This window comes from Lygodium microphyllum, chromosome 11 (assembly GCF_053477565.2).
Source record: "Lygodium microphyllum isolate KBCC chromosome 11, Lygodium_microphyllum_v1.1.10, whole genome shotgun sequence".
In the NCBI taxonomy this organism is placed as follows: domain Eukaryota; kingdom Viridiplantae; phylum Streptophyta; class Polypodiopsida; order Schizaeales; family Lygodiaceae; genus Lygodium; species Lygodium microphyllum.
In genome coordinates this window covers 136,279,301-136,295,945 of record NC_141145.1, presented here as the reverse complement: position 1 = coordinate 136,295,945, position 16,645 = coordinate 136,279,301, and positions in this window count along the sequence as shown.

The following is a 16,645-nucleotide window of genomic DNA, read 5'->3' as shown; positions in this document are numbered from 1 at the left end:
TGGACAACAACAAATGTGATAGCAAACTCTCTTGTAGAGGTTGATTAGATCACTTCTATTCTTCATCCATATTAAGATCAACACCCTTCACGAGCTATGGAGCTTTCTATTGCTTCAAACATGGCCTTCTTCTTCTTCTCCAAACCCTAACTATGCAGTCCATGGGTAGCCATTAAAGCTTGAAGAAATCTTTTCAATTTCAAAGGGCTTTTGCTTCATTTCATCTATGGAGTTCATCTACAGCAAGATTCTCTCAAGATTTGAGCTAGATTAGAGACATTGGAACTTTCTTCAACTCTTCAAGTTTCCATGGGGGATAAATTTGGGGATTCTTCTTCAAGCTTGACATTCTTTGTTTCTGAAGTATAAAGAGAGGTGAATTCTTCCCATTACAAGTATTTTACATGGTTTGCTTCTTCGTGGCCAACATTGAAGCTCATACATTGAAGATTGAAGGTTAGTTCTCTTCTGTTGAAGCAACATGGAGCTTCTCTTGTTGAATTAAGCATCAAATCATCAAGTATTTTCTTCTTCAACTTCCTCAATAATTGAAGCATTAAGATGCATTCTCTAATATTGAATGCTCAATGATAAGCTCCAACCATAGCTATTAGTTAAGTAACTTCATTGCCTTCTTCTTTGAGTAAGGCTCTTCAACCTTGGTAAGATTGAAGATTATGGAGTTATGGGATTCAATTTAGAAGCAATATTTTGGGGCTTTTGATGGCAACAAGCTGAAAATTCATTAATCTTTTCTGAGATCTTGGATTATAAAGCATTACTTCTTACATGGTTTATGCTAATGACATGTTTGTGATGGCATGGGATCTTCAGTTAGCCACTTGAATGCTTATGCTGATTTTTCTAAGCAATGTCTTGCTATTGTTGGTAGTGGTGATAAGATGATGCTTATGTTGGCATTGATTGATTCATCGTGGGAGTGATTTCATTCATACAGTGATTATAGGACATTACTCCATCATTGCAGTCATTAAAATGGGTAGTTTGGGACTTTGAATATGTTTCATTGATCATGAATTGATGTCTTGGTACCCTCTAGAGTGCCTTCAGCTCTATTTGTGAGTATACAAGGTTCAACAAGGTCAAAGTTGGATTTATAGATCTATAATAGAGTCATTCAAATAGGGCAGGTTGTTGATAGTTTCACTCAATCTGAAATTTACTAATAAGTGCTCTCTTTGAAGAGGAAAGTGTTAGCTTCGATTTGAATAAAAAAATATGTCGATCAGAGCTTCCAGTCAAAAGTTATGGCTGATTTAGTACCTATAGGTACTGCACCACTCTAATTTCCACAGGCAAGGAAACAGAGTATTATGGGCCTAATTAGAGATGTTGGTTCTAATAGGTTGGATATTCCTTTGGTAGACATTATGGATACTTTGACACATGTTTTTATGGCTTATAATGGCATTGGAAGTAATAGATGTGTGTTTGGTTGAGCAATTACTTGTTGTCTATTAATTGTAACCACATACCTCTCAGTTGGTTCAACAAGGTGTAATGCAAGCTCTTATCCATCTCTATGAGATAACAGTATCTTACAAGGATGTTTATGTAATGTTGAAGCTAAAGGCATGTTGTTGGGACTACTAACCATGGAAAAACTAGATCTTCAAGTTGATTTGTGGGCATCAATGAAGTATTTTTGTAGAGCAAGCAGTGATACTACTCTTTTACAGTCTCTTTAAGGCAAGGATGCATTACATTGGTTGGTATCATTTCTTAATCAATCATCTCATTAGTAGTTTGAATATGCATTGGTATTTCTTTCTACTCTCTTTCCTGAGATTGATGCTAATCAGTGGACTAGTGTAACATGCCTGCCTGAGGTTTCTTTGGTGGTACATTCTTAGTAGCCCATCAAGAGATGTCCTAGAAAGTGATGTCCAAGATTTTGATGAAAACCCTCAGAGTTTGCTAACTAGGCTCGCTTGAGTCTACCCCACAGTGGAAAGCCTGACCATTCCCACGAGGATCCACTTGAGTCTTTTTGGTCAAATCAACTACTAATAGTTGACTAGTGTTAGTGGTTCGAGATTCCATCCCTGATAGAAATTACAGACTGAAATAGGCTTACGTTACGCTAGCTTCAAAGAGAATGGGAAACGAAGGGAAGTATGGCACTTTGATTTGTTTTGCCCATGGTTCTAAAGTGATGTGGGTTAGGCTTACTGATCTCATTAAAAAATGCAATTTTTATTCCTTTCTTAGGAAAGCTCTTCGCTTTTACTGAGACCACCCAACCATAGCTCTAATTCGTCGAGGGTCCATTCTCCCACTTCCCTTGAGAGAGTATTTTTAATCACCTAATTACCTACCACTTTAGGTTCAACATATAAAAACAACTTCTTTGAATTATCTCCTGATACAAATTTGTTACACACTTTTAATTCACAACAAAAAAATAGAGCAAAGCAATCCCTTCTTAAGAGGTTTCTTTAAGAAAAATAACTTTTTACAGTGTTTTCTGTTCTAACTAGAATGATGTCAACTCAAAGGTATTATTCTTTCCAAGTTTACTTTCTCAACTAGTATTGGAACTTCCAAGAAACTATATGAAAATCGAAGGGTAGTTGGTAGTTTGTAAGAGCCTAAGGAGTTTATGACGAGAGCCCCCTAATATCCTCACTTCCTCTTGTTGACTAGAGTTCCCTACGACAAGAACTTTTGCATTATGATTGGTCTATACTCACTAATGCGAAACAAAAAAGAGAAAACCCCTTGGAGTAGGTTTTATTTACGCTAGCATTGGGGAGGTCTAGCGCCATCAAGAATGTTGAGTGTTGAAATGACTTGTTTTTTGGCTGATTTTTGTTGTTTTTGAGAGCTGAATGGTTGATTTTATGAGATGATTGGTTGATTTGGAAGTGGATTGAGAGTGTTTTGGATGATATTGATTGTGTTTTGGAAGTTCATGATGTTTGTTAATGGTTATGTGATGTTCTGATAGGTTCTGATTGGTTCTGTATACCTTCTGTTTTGGTTTGTTTTGGTCTGTTTTGTTCTGATTGTCTTTTGTAAGGAGGGATGAAGTATTGATTGATGAAGAATGAGATATTGTGAAAGCTTATTGAATGTTTTGTGAGAGTTTGAAATGGTTTGAGAGTGAGTTATGAGGTTTTGATGACCTTCTGTAACCTTCTGTAGGTCTTCTGTAGAGCTTCTGCTTCTGTTCTGTCTCTGTTCTGTTCTGAACTGTAGCTGTTCTGGTACTGTTCTGTGACTGTTCTGTATGCTTCTGTAAGTGTTCTGTGGAATGTATGTGTGACTTTGGGGAAAGTTTTCTAGCCTTGGAAAGAGGTGAATACAAGTGCAAAAGAGCTGAAAGAAGTGGAAGAAGTAGCTGCTGAAGACTCAAGAGAAGACTAGAGTGAAGTGACAGTAGTGAGCTATGAAGAGACACTGTAGTGGCTCTGGTGACCCTTCATATCAGACATACCTCTTGGGAGGGGTATCCACGACCTAAGAGTGATTATTGAGAGTGATTTTTGAGAGATTGTAGTGAGGATATGATGTATTATTGATAGAGTGAGAGAGAGAGAGTCAGAGATAGCCAATTCTACTCAAACAGAGTGATTGTATATGAGAGATTGAGAGAGAAGACTATGAAGATATTGAAGATGAATACTATGTGATGTTTTTCCATTCAAAGATGGTGTATTTCTTTGCTTTCTTTGTTCCATTGATGGATTTTATGAAGATATTGAAGAATATGGTTGATTCTATTAAAAACCGTGGGAGATTTACATGATGCTGCATGAAGATTTGTTGTGCCTGGTGTTCTTTTCTTCATTGTGATCATATGAAACATGATAAACAAGCTTGTTGATGTTACAAGATAGATTTTCTTGCAAGAGAATTCCCTTTTCCTTGGTGTTCCTCTTGGGGCACCATGTTTTTGGTGCGCAGCCGGGGAAACTTGCCATCAACAAGCATCAGAAGAGGCTAAAAATGAAGGAAATGGCATTGCCAAGAAGAGAAGAATTCAATGGATGTTTGTAAAGTTCCTTCTTCCAATGAAGAGTTGGAATTTCTCATAATCAAAGCCACTTTCCACAAGAAGTTCATCCCACAATGGCGGAAACACATCACCATCATGATGCATGCTCTATGTAGTGGACAGTTTCCTCTTCCTGTTGAAGCAGTAGAAACTTGCATCTTGGTGGCAAACTGTTTGGGAACAAACTGAAGAGCAGAAACAGAGAGAATGACCATCCATGGAAGATTTGGCATTCATTGAGAAGTTTCCAGACAACATCAAGTGGGAGATTGTGAAGAAGCTTTAGGAGTCTTGGTCTGTAGAGGTTCACAGGGACAAGAAGGAAAAGAGTTGGAATTTGTTCGTGGATGCTCAATAGCAAGATACATGGGATGCTTGGTGTACTGATAATCTTCTGTTTGTTCAATTAGCAACCCACTGGAAGTTAGTAGACAGAGTGTTTTTCACAACATACACTATTGAAACCATCAGAAGCTGGCATTACTATGATGATGGCACCACCACAATGCTCAGATGTATGCATTTTGACACCTTCAGAACCGAATACCTTCCTCTGTGCAATGGCATGAAAGCAGAATTTAGGAACGTTGAAAAGAAAGAAGTAGAAGAAATGTTGGCCAGAGAGTCCTCCAGAGACCGAAGCCTTCTGTTAACCCTCTGTGGAGCACTAACAACATAGTGGAGCCACACCTCTGATGAATGACGCAATAAAGAGGCAAGCATTGGAACGAGTCCAAAGGTACGTGAGAAGAGAGAAAGCAAGAATCAGAGCCGAGAGCGAGCTCGCAGCAGAAGTCGCCTTTGACGCCCTTGCGGAACTCTTTACAGAAGTCCCAATGGCACATCAAGCCCTTCCTCCTCCTGCTGGAGGTCCACTTCCAAGCTAGATCCGTCCTAGAAATATTGATGACAGGCTAGCGAATGTAGTCCCATTGCCAGTTTTTAAGGGAGAGTACAATGAAGACCCCGATCTTCATGTAGCAGAGTTTATGGTAGAGTGTGTGGCTAACAATGCCAGAACCCCTGAGCATTGGTTGGCAATATTCCCCGCCACCTTCAAGGGCGCGGCGTTTCAGTGGTATGAGAGACAAGCAACAGGAACTTTTGGCACATGGGACGACCTGAAGTTGGCCTTCCTCACTAAATTCAGGCGTGAAGGTTTTGAAGAGCGGATGAGAGAGGAATTTATGAACCTAAGTCAGTCCTCTGGAGAAAGAGTAGAAGCTTATGTCTCACGAATGGAATCCATCCTGAAGAGATGGACTAACCATAATCTAGATGATGGCATTCAGAAGGGGGTGTTTCTCAGAGGATTACAACCAGAAGTCTGTAAGTTTGTGGAGCTGCAAAGACCAACCACACTACAAGCTGCAACAGAAGGTGCAAGACTGTACGATGAAGTGGAAGCTAGACTAGCAATGAATACAGGAAGAGGATTCCTACCTCCTCTGGTGCCAGGAATGATGTACCCACCAAATGCAGTCCTAGGGACTGTTCCCTACCCCTACCAACAGATGCCCTCGGTATCACAGTACAGTGCACCAAATCCACAGTGGCCACAATCCATGCCTCAAATGATGGTTCAACCACAACAACAATGGTCCCAACCAATTTCTTCATTATCAAATCAACAGCAACAGTGGAACCCTACCAACTGGGGTCAACAGCCAACAGTTCAAACAGGAGCACTGAATCAGAACCAGAACAGAGACCCCTCTGTACCAGCCCAACCAGTTTATGCAGTGATTACAGAAACTCCTCAAAACCCTCCTGCCAGTACGTCCGGAGGAGAAAGCTTGAAGGATTATTTATCTAACTCAGTTGCAAACATTAAGAAGGAGTTGATGGATGTGATTACAGAGTAACTACAGACGCTGAAAGTGAACACAGCGAGCATATCCAACGTTGCAGGAGCAGGAAGAGATGTGATGCGGTCAAATACTTGGTGTGGTAAGTGTCATCAAGCAGGCCATTTAGCCACTGAATGTACACGGAAACCAACCATCCCTGGAGCCTTCTGTTCCTACTGTTTGCGGAAGAATCATACAGAGGACATTTGCTCTCTGAAGGAGATGCATGATAGGAGAAGAAAGGAAGAAGACGCAAGATTTAACTTGCTGGAATCCAAAATGATAACACAAGATATTGGACCCAAGCCTAGAGAGTTTGGTCCTAATTTCGGACCCAGAAGATTTCCCTCTCAAAGTTACAGAGGAAGACAATCTGGCGGTGGTTAGAGATCAGAAGTGGAGTGTTACAGATGTGGAGAAAAGGGACACATTTCACCAAATTGTCCAAATCCTCGAAGGTCAGTGGATTACAAGCCCTTATGCAGTCGATGCAAAGGAGAAGGCCACACTGCAAAAGACTGCCCAAGTCCAGCCCCAGCGAAAAACAGTGCTACTGATAGTCCGTCCAAGGCCCAAGAGCCTACCTCCAATTTAGTGGAATTGGAAGTTGCTGCCATCACGCGTGCACAGCAGAAGGAACCACCTATCCAGAAAGAAAATAACCCTCCTGCCAGAACACTGAAGTTCAATCTTCCACCAGAAGAACAAAACAGAACAGAGCCTAACAGTGCCGTACAGAGCCCTACAGTGCCACAGAGAGTTACAGAGACAGTTACAGAGGCAGGACCAGAGGTCCAGGATACAGAAGAGGAGGAAGTGCCACAAGTGGCAGAAGAAGTTCCTGTAATTCCTCTGTTGAAAAAAAGAGGAAAAATGAAAATGGGTGTTGCTCCATTCCCTAACCGGTTAGAGAAGCCAGTGGATCCTATTAAGGAATACGATCTGGTTAGAGATCTAGATACCTTTAAACCAAACCTCACATTCCGACAATTATTGATGTTGTCCCCCAGTTGCCGGAAAAGATTCAAAAGTATACTGACAAAAAGACGTGGTTTAAGGATTGCTCCCTCAACAGTGACAAAGTCCAACAAGGCTCCAGAGCCTGTAAAAGAAGTGGATGTGGCTAATGCTTTCCTAGATCCGGGTACTGCAGAGACTGGCGTATGGATAGAAGGCTGCTTCATTGCAAATGCACTGATTGATGGAGGTTCATCAGTAAACATTATGACGGATGTGACGATGAAGGATTTAGGCCTACAAGGTGTGCAACCCACCCAATGGCTCATCAGACTGGCGGATCAGAGTAGAATCAAGCCTTTGGGCATTCTTCCATATGTGAAGACTACTGTGGCTGGAAAAGATTATTGGCTAACCTATCTGGTGGTGAAGCCAAACTCTTATGGTACATCCTATCCTCTGTTACTGGGCAGACCATGGCTTTTTGAAGCCAGAGCAAGGACGGATTGGTTCAAAGGAACCTTGACCTTGGGTAGAGGACCCAACAAAGTGGTGCTGAAACTGTATGGTTCTCAAAAAGGACATGGATCCACCTCCTTGGAATTATCTTCTGACTTCCCTAATGAGGTTACAGATGGAACATCAGCAGACGAAGATGCTGTAAAACAGATCCTTCCCAAGAAAACAGTGGCACATTCCTTAACAGTGGATACTGTAAGCCGACTTCCAAAAGATGCAAAGCCATTATCAATGGGTGAATACTTCCTGCCTGAATCGGGAATGACTTCTGAAATCACTTCTGATAGTGAGATAGAAGCATGGATGTACTACTCTCCCTGTTACATGGTCACAGCAGGAACAGAAGCAGGAGCAGGAACAGAAGCAGGAACAGACACATAAGCAGAAACAGAAGCAGAAGCAGAGACAAAAACAGAGACAGAAGAGGATGGATATGATATGGACGAAGAGAATTATGAAAGTGAAATGGAAGAGTCTATCCCACCAGAAGAGGATACATTTGAAGAAGAAGTTCCAGAAGCATCAGAAGCCGATGAGCTCATGCTATGGGACAGAATGGTGATGATACCATTTGGTCTGGTAAATGGATCTTCTCATATGCAAAACCTTTATAAGAAATGGATTAAGAAGAGCAAGCCGTCTTTTAAGTGTGGCTCCTGCCGTCCTAACCCATCCTTGCCAAAGAAAGATGATGATGATGCACCGTGCCAACAAGCACCAGTCCCACCAACCCAACAGGCATCAGAGGGTCCCTGTTATGTGACGTTCCTGGATGTATCATCAGAAGATGAGTCTTCAAGCCAAGAGGTAATTAATTTTGAAACCAAACCCGAAATAGCTCTTATCCCATTCCAACATCTTAAGGAGCAACCTAAGTCTCCACCAAAAGAAGAAGTGAGTTCTAGTGGGACATCAGACGAGGACACCACTCCCTTGAAGGAGTCGGATCTCTACCCAGAAGCAGTCTGCGGGACCTTCATTCGTGACGTAGAAGGTGAAAGGCAGTTAACCTTTGTGGATTCAGAAGGCACTGAACGCCACTTGAAGGTGGGTAGCAGTCTCCCAGAAGAGGAGTTGTCAACCTTGTACAACTTGTTGAAAGAAAATTTGGACGTGTTTGCATGGTCTTACAAAGACCTAAAGGGGATTGATCCCACAATATGTCAACATCATATTGACTTGGAGCCTGATGCCAAGCCAGTACGGCAACGACAGAGGCGAATGAACCCGAATTATTCCACATTGGTGAAAGCAGAGCTGCTGAAGCTTCTGGAAGCCGAGTTCATCTATCCAGTGGCAAATAGTCAATGGGTTTCACCCATCGTGGTTGTACCCAAGAAGAATGGCAAATTGCGAATATGTGTGGATTTCCGAAAGCTTAATTCCAAGACGAAGAAGGATCATTTTCCTATCCCTTTCACAGACCAACTGTTGGACACAGTGGCAGGACATGAACTTTATTCTCTTTTGGATGGATTCAGCGGATACAACCAAGTCCAAATCGCAGAAGAAGACCAATCCAAAACAACCTTCACCACAGAATGGGGGACCTACACTTATCGAGTGATGCCATTTGGGCTCTGCAATGCCCCTGCTACTTTCCAACGAGTCATGATGGCTGCATTTCAAAATCATCTGCACGACTTTATTGAGGTATATTTGGATGACTTCTGTGTCTATAGTTTGATCCGTGAACATTGGGAACACCTGGAACAATGCTTTGACCGATGCCGGGAGTATGGGATTTCCCTCAACCCCGACAAATGCATCTTTGGGGTTTCTTCTGGAGTTCTGTTGGGCCACATTGTCTCAGCACAAGGGATATCAACAGACCCTGCAAAGATCGAAAAGATTGCAGCTCTGACAGCACCCACCAACCTTAAACAGTTGAGGGGATTCCTAGGCCATGTGGGTTACTACAGAAGGTTCATAGCCCATTTTGCAACAAAGGCAACTTCCTTGCACAAGCTTCTGAGGAAAGATGCAGAGTTTACTTGGACGGAAGAATGTGACAATGCCTTCCACACTCTGAAGCAATGTCTGATAGAGGCACCCATTCTGCAACCTCCTGATTGGACGAAAGAGTTCCATATACACACTGATGCATCAATTGAAGGCTTAGGTGCTGTCCTTTGCCAGAAGGGCTCCTCGAAGTTGGATCAACCGATCTATTATGCAAGCCGAAAAGTCACTGATAGGGAACGGAACTATACAGTGACCGAGCTGGAGTGCTTGGCAATGGTGTTTGCCCTGGAGAAGTTTCGCCATTACCTCCTATCTACCCACTTTAAATTTTATGTGGATCATGAGGCCCTGTCCTTCTTGATGAACAAAGCAGATGTGAAAGGACGATTGATGAGATGGCTCCTTTTATTCCAGGAGTTCGATTTTGAGGTGATTACTAAGCCTGGTTGTTCCCATGTTCTGGCTGATCATCTGTCACGTATCCCACAAACTGCAGACGAGGAGCAAGATGATCCAGACCTCCCTGATACTTCCCTATTCTTGGTAGAGACTGTAACTCCCTGGTATGCAGACATTGCCAATCTGTTGGCAACCCAACAGTACCCTCCTGGTATCTCTAGTCGGGAAAGGAAGAAGCTCATGCTAGAATCAGCCCCATACACCCTGCTAGGCGGTGCATTGTACAAGAAAGGCAAAGATGAAATGCTCAGAAGATGTGTTGTAGGGGATGAGATTGGGATTGTTTTGAAGGCTTGCCACGACGAGCCATGTGGAGGTCACTTTGCAGGAGAAGCTACAGCCAGGAAGGCTCTGCTAGCGGGATATTGGTGGCCTACCATCCACAAAGATTCCTATGATTACTGTAAAAGATGTGATGCTTGTCAAAGAATGGGGAAACCCACCAAGACAAGTGCCATGCCACTGCAACCTATCCTTCCTTTGAAGCCATTTGAGAAGTGGGGTATTGACTTCGTAGGTCCGATCGACCCTCCCACCAGAAGGAAACAGAACCAATACATCCTCGTATGTACGGATTATGTCACAAAGTGGTGTGAAGCTAAAGCCCTAAAGCGGGACGATGGTAACAGCGTAGCCCTGTTCATGTACGAGAATATCATCATCCGTTTTGGCAGTCCCTTAGAGCTGGTAAGTGACAGAGGCACTCATTTCCTTAACAAAGTCATGGAAGAGTTGACAGAGTTGTATAAGATCCGCCATCGCAAGTCCACTCCTTATTACCCTAGAGCCAATGGCCAAGTCGAAGTCACCAATCGCATCCTCTGCTCGATTCTGACAAGAACAATTGCTGCACATCGTCGTGATTGGGACGATCGACTTACAGAGGCCCTCTGGGCGTACAGAACCTCCCATAAAGTAGCAACGAGACAGACACCTTTCCAGTTGGTGTATGGAACAGAAGCTGTTTTTCCTGTTGAATTGGAACTACCCTCTTTGAGAGTGGCTATCAAAGAGCGTTTGGGGGATGATGATTCACTGCAACGCCGTCTCCTGCACTTGGAATGTTTGGACGAAATTCGTAGGATGGCTCTACAGTGCATGGAAGCCACGCAAGCTCGACGTAAGGCTTACCATGACAATTTCATCAAGCACAAGGAGTTCAAAGAAGGTGATCTGGTCCTAGCCTATGATTCACGCTTTGGCAAGTTTCCTGGCAAGCTCCAACAGCGGTGGATGGGCCCCTATAAGGTACTTGCAGTCAACCCTAATGGCTCTGTCCAAGTACAGACTGTGGATGCCTCTGATGATCCCTTTCTGATCAACGGATATCGCTTGAAGAAGTACTTCCCTCCTTGGGGATCTTGACAATTACAGTCACTTGATCCTTTCCCTCGTTGGCGCGGCATTGTACTTCTTATGATGCTACTTTTGATAGCCGTTCTTCAATCACTTCTGATGAAGAGGGTGCAACCCTCTGTCCCCTCCAAACCCCCTTCCAGTCTTGATTTCTTATCCTTTATTTTCCACCAGCGACAGTGGCGAGGTTGGTCTTGAGACATGGTTTTTCTACCATTCCCTTGCTCAACTGGAAAAAAAAAAAAAAAAAGAGAGAACAACAAAACAAAACAAAATATATTGGTTATGGGAGAAAAGGACTTAGGTCCCTGTCATGCCGACCTCTTCTTCGAGAAAAGGTGGAAACACCCTCGGGAATAGGGGAAAATAAGAAAAAGAAAAAGAAAACCAAAGAAGAAAGAGAAAAAAAAAAACAAATAAACAAATCTGTTATGAGAGAAAAGGAAGCAATTCCCTGTCATAGCAGGCCTGGTGTAAACACCCTTGGGCGGGAAGCTGGCTGTGGAAAAGGTGGTAACACCCAGCAGTCCAGAAAGTGGATTCATTAATTGATATTCCCAGGATCCAATTCCGAAGCTGCCTCCCTTGGTACGCTGTGTCCTGGGTCTCTTTGCAAAGTGACTACCTGTCCTCTAGCAGACGACGTGTTCCTATCCAATACAATATTCGATTTGATGGCTACCTCCCTGGGTACGCCTCTTCAACAACTGATGACGCGATCTTCATCGACAAACAATCGAGTGATGTGAGCTTTCATCCTAACCGGATGGGGAAGTGAGTACGGTTGCCCTCTGTATCTATCAACAGAGAGTGAGACAGAGGGTGGGGCGAGAGACCAGTCTTTTCCCTTCGAATCAAATGAGAGGTGCATAGTGTGACTGAAGTGTTGCACGCACGGGATGGGCCTCTCAATGCACAAAGCACAATTTGTTTCTGTGCACTGCACCATAAGGCTCCCTGGCCTTCCTTCTCGCACCGTATGCTGGCACAGGGCGGGATGCACAGTTGCACCATCAAATGTGCACAAGGCATACAATCTTTGCACAAGTGCCTGTGAGGATTACATCAATGGGTTTCAAGAAAAGGCTCCCCTCCTGTATCTATTCACAGAGCGTGAGACAGAGGGTGGGTTGAGTGTGACTGGAGTTTCTTCAATCATTTACCGAGAGGTGAGATTGAGGGACGTTATGACACTTGGAGTCAGGTATGTTCTCGTTTCCCTATGCACCCACGGGATGGGTTTTTACCGTCAACACAAGACACATCACCCTGTTCTGTACACTGCACTGTAAGGCTCCCTTGCCTTCCTCCTTGCACCTATGCCAGACGGGTTGGACGCACTACTGCACCATCAACTGTGCACCCTGGCATACTCTTTCTGCACCAATTCCCCTTTGACGATTCCTCAACCGGGTATGAGATATGGGTTTTTAATCATTCTTCCTCGAGTGATATTAGTCATGAGTGCAATATCCCTCATCATCGACAATGCATTTCCTGCGATTCCTTCCATCAGCTACCTCCCTGGGTGCTGCCGCGTGGTCCCTGCCATGACGGACGTGTGCGCTATAAAGATGCCTTGGTCCCTCCAGTGCCGACAACCACACTGGACGTGCCATCGATACTCAACCTTGATTTTTGACGAAACGGGCCAAGTTTATCTAACCCTACACTTTGGTTTCTTTGTGCCGGTCATGTTTTAAGTGTGGGGACGTTAGTGGATGGTCTATGGTGTGGTCCTAGGTCCCTGTTGCTCAGTTAACCCTATCCATTGAGGTCTTAAGTGTGGGGACGCGTCCCTGTACGTCTATATTGCATATCTTTTGCATCTGCCTTAACATGTTCATGCATGAATGCCTTGCCTTGCTTTTACCCTAATGGGATCCCTTCCCACCCTTTCGGTTATGTTCCACCCACCCTTGGGGCTATTCCCCTGCAGTTTTCCTTCATTCCTTGATTTTGAGGTTTTTCCATGTAAATGTACCCTACGTTCATTGAAGTCCAAATCCAACCTCATAGCCCTGTTCCTCCCGTTGAACTGACCATTTTTCCTTTTTACCTACCCCTATTCCGGTGCACGGTTTTCGAGTTATTAATTTTTGAAGCATTTTGCGCAAATTAGCCGGTTTTCCATGTGAACGTGCTTTTCTTGCTTCGAAACTAGGATCTGACATTCTAGCCCTGCCAACCACTTTCCCCCTGACATTTTTCCTTTTTACTCCGTGTCATTCCGATACACGGTTTGTCCAATATTGATTTTCCGGGTTTTCACGACTTTTTCATGTGTATTTTTGCTATTTTTCCATGTGAACCTACCCTATTTGCATCGGAATTCCAATTTGATTTAACAGCCGTGTCCCCTGTGCCTTCCCCCACCTTTTTCCTTTTTCCTCCACCCTTTTTCGACTTCCAGATTTTTACTTATTAAATTTTAAATGCGTTTTCGGGAGTATTTTTGGAGTTTTTCACATGTGAACCCCTCTTACTTCCACCGGAACTGCATTTTAACGTGTTACCCCTATGCCACTTCTTCCTGCGGACATTTTTCCTTCTTACTGCATATCATTCCGGTGTACGGTTCGCCCGATATTAATTTCCGATCCTATTTTCAGGGTTGTTTTTTGGGTTTTTCCCATGTGAACGCGTCTTATCTCCGTCGGAATTATGTTTTGAGGTGATAGGATTGTCGGGCACATCTTTCTGCACAGTTTTCCTTTTTTCTGCACCTCATTCCGATGCACGGATTTTTTGATATTAATTTTTAAATTGCTTTTTTGGTTCGTTTTTTGTGTTTTTTGCACGTGACCGCCCTTTACCCCTCCCGGAACCCCCGTCCCGTATTTTCCTTATTTTCCCCCTGTCGTCTTGCCCACTTTTTGTTTTTACACTATTTCGCTTTGACGTCTGAATTGGGAGTTATTAATTTTTCTTTATTTTTATGTGTTTTTACGCACGCCGTCCCGCGCGTGAACGTGCCTGTTTATGATTTTACGCGTCTTAACGCGCCTCCGTCGCCTCCACGTGCCCCGTCGCGGTGTTCTGGTGCCTTTTCCATCCTGTCACGGCAAATTTTTTTACCCTCGCCCCGCGCACGCGCGCGGGACGAGGGGGTATGCTCCTTGCATGGGCCCCTGCCCATTAACCTTTCCCTCTTCCCCTTGGGCACCCCCCTTATACCCTCCCTTTCCCTACCCCCCTATGGGCACTATGCCCACCCCCAACCCTTGGGCGCAACTTGGGCATCCCACCCCCCCACCCTTCCCTATCCCCCCCTACCCCCACCCTTCTCCCTCCCCGACCCAATCCCCCCCAACCACCTCTCTTCCTCTCCCTTCCCCTGCGGGTCTCCCTCCATCCCCTCTCCATCTCCCCCTCAATCTCCATTTTTTCCACCTTCATCTTCTTCACCACCTTCCCCTCCTCCTCCATTCGTTAAATCCTCCTCCTTTCCTCCTTTCTCTCTCCGCCCCTCTGACACCGCCGAACGCCCAGCCGCCTGCCGTCGAGACGCTGGACGTCCTCCCCGCCGCTCGCTGCCATCCAGTGGCCACCTGCGCAGTCCTGTGGCCGCTTGCTGCCGTCCAATGGGGCCGACGCCCCGTCCTCCCTGACGCTCGCTGTCGTCCCCGCCGTCAGCGCGCCCTCCGCCGCCCCCCGCCGTCAGCGCGGCCATCCACCTCCCTCCCACACGCATCGCGCCGCCCCGCCTCCGCTCGAGCCTGCCCCGCCGTCCCCGTCGCTTGTCCAGCCGCGCCCAGTCGCCAGAGCCCGCCAAACGCCCTGATCGCCGCCGAGCCGCCGCGCCCAACGCCTTCGCCACCGCCTTCGCCACCAACCCTCCCCTCTTCCCCCTCTTCCTCCTCCCTTCCTAACCTAGGTTAGTTTCACTAACCTAACAATCATCTAACTGATCTAACATTAGTTACCCTAATTAATATTAGTTAGGTTAACTAACTTAACCTAACCCCCAAACTAACCTTAGTTAGGTTAGTTACCCTTAACCATAGTTAGGTTAGGTATAACTAACCTTAGTTAGGTTAGTTCTAACTAACCCTAGTTAGTACCCTAGTTAGTACTTTAGTTAGTACCCTAGTTAGTACCCTAGTTAGTTGTCACTAACCCTAACCCTAACCCCACCCCCTAACCAACTAACCCTAGTTAGTTCCCTCCACTAACCCTAGTTAGTTTACTAACCCTCCCCTAGTTAGTTGACTAACCTAACTATAGTTAACCTAGACTAACCTAACCATAGTCAACTTACTTAACTAACCCCTACCTAATTAACCTAACTTAGTTGATTAACCTACCTAGTTGACTAACCTAGCCTAGTTGACTAACCTAAGCAACCTAGACTAACCTGACTTGCTTTAGGTAGACTAACATGACTTATCCCACTAACCAGACTTAATTGACTTATGCCTAACTGACTTATTTGATTAATGTGATTTAGGTGACTTAATTAATCACTACATTAATTTTTCCAAAAAAAAATTTCAATTTTTTTTAAAAAAATTCCTTTTGCCTTTTGTCAATTTTTGGGAATTTGTTTGCTGGCAATTGCCTATCCTAAAATTTCTGAAAATTAAATATTTCCTCATTTCACCTCCAAATTGTCAATAAATGTAGAAAATTCATTTAAAAAATTGTAAAAAATTCTAAAATTTTCTAAAAAAAATTCTAAAAAATTCCCCTCACCTCCCTTGCTCATTTTCCATTTATTCAACCATAAATAATCACAACTAAAAATAAAAAAAATAAATAAAAATAAAAAACCAACACAAACCAAATCAACACATCTGCTAAGGTGTTGTCATTGTTGTTTCATCAGTGCTCTTTACTTTTCCTTTACTGGAACTCTTCTATGCGCATTCCTGCATTACATACACACCCCTTCCAGGTATTTATTTTATGTGCTTTATTTATTTTCATTTCCCCCTTAATCACAAATTAATTGTTAAAATGAACCCTTTAATTCACCCACTGTTTCCACGCGCATTCGCGCTAAACACACATACTTTTTAATGAAAATAACCCAGTCGTTCACTTAGCACGCGCTACGTGCGCTAAAGAGACACTTTAAAATTTTAAATAAAATGAACCAGCCGTCACATGAGCACGCGCTGGCAAAAAAGCGCTCCACATCACCTTAATTTATAATCAATGAATTGCATTTAGAGACCCAGTCGGGAATCGAAGTCCGGAAATCGAATAACTCCACCGTTTTAACCTAATAATTGGTAATTAAATTTATAATAAGGAACCGCCGTTTTCTTGCTAAGGTTTATCACCTAATAAAAATTCACCCATTTTTAATAATTGATTAAAATCAACCCTTCATTAAATTAATTCCCCCCTCACTGCACTTAATTCCCCTTTTTAATGAAGCGTTTCGTGGGATGGGTATGCGCAGTCATTAGTGTTATTTTCCATGGTCTAGTCTTGGTTCTATCACAGATGTCGTATTGATATGTGTCGGATATGGTATGGTTTTGGTTTTCTGTCTTAGTTACGGTTACGG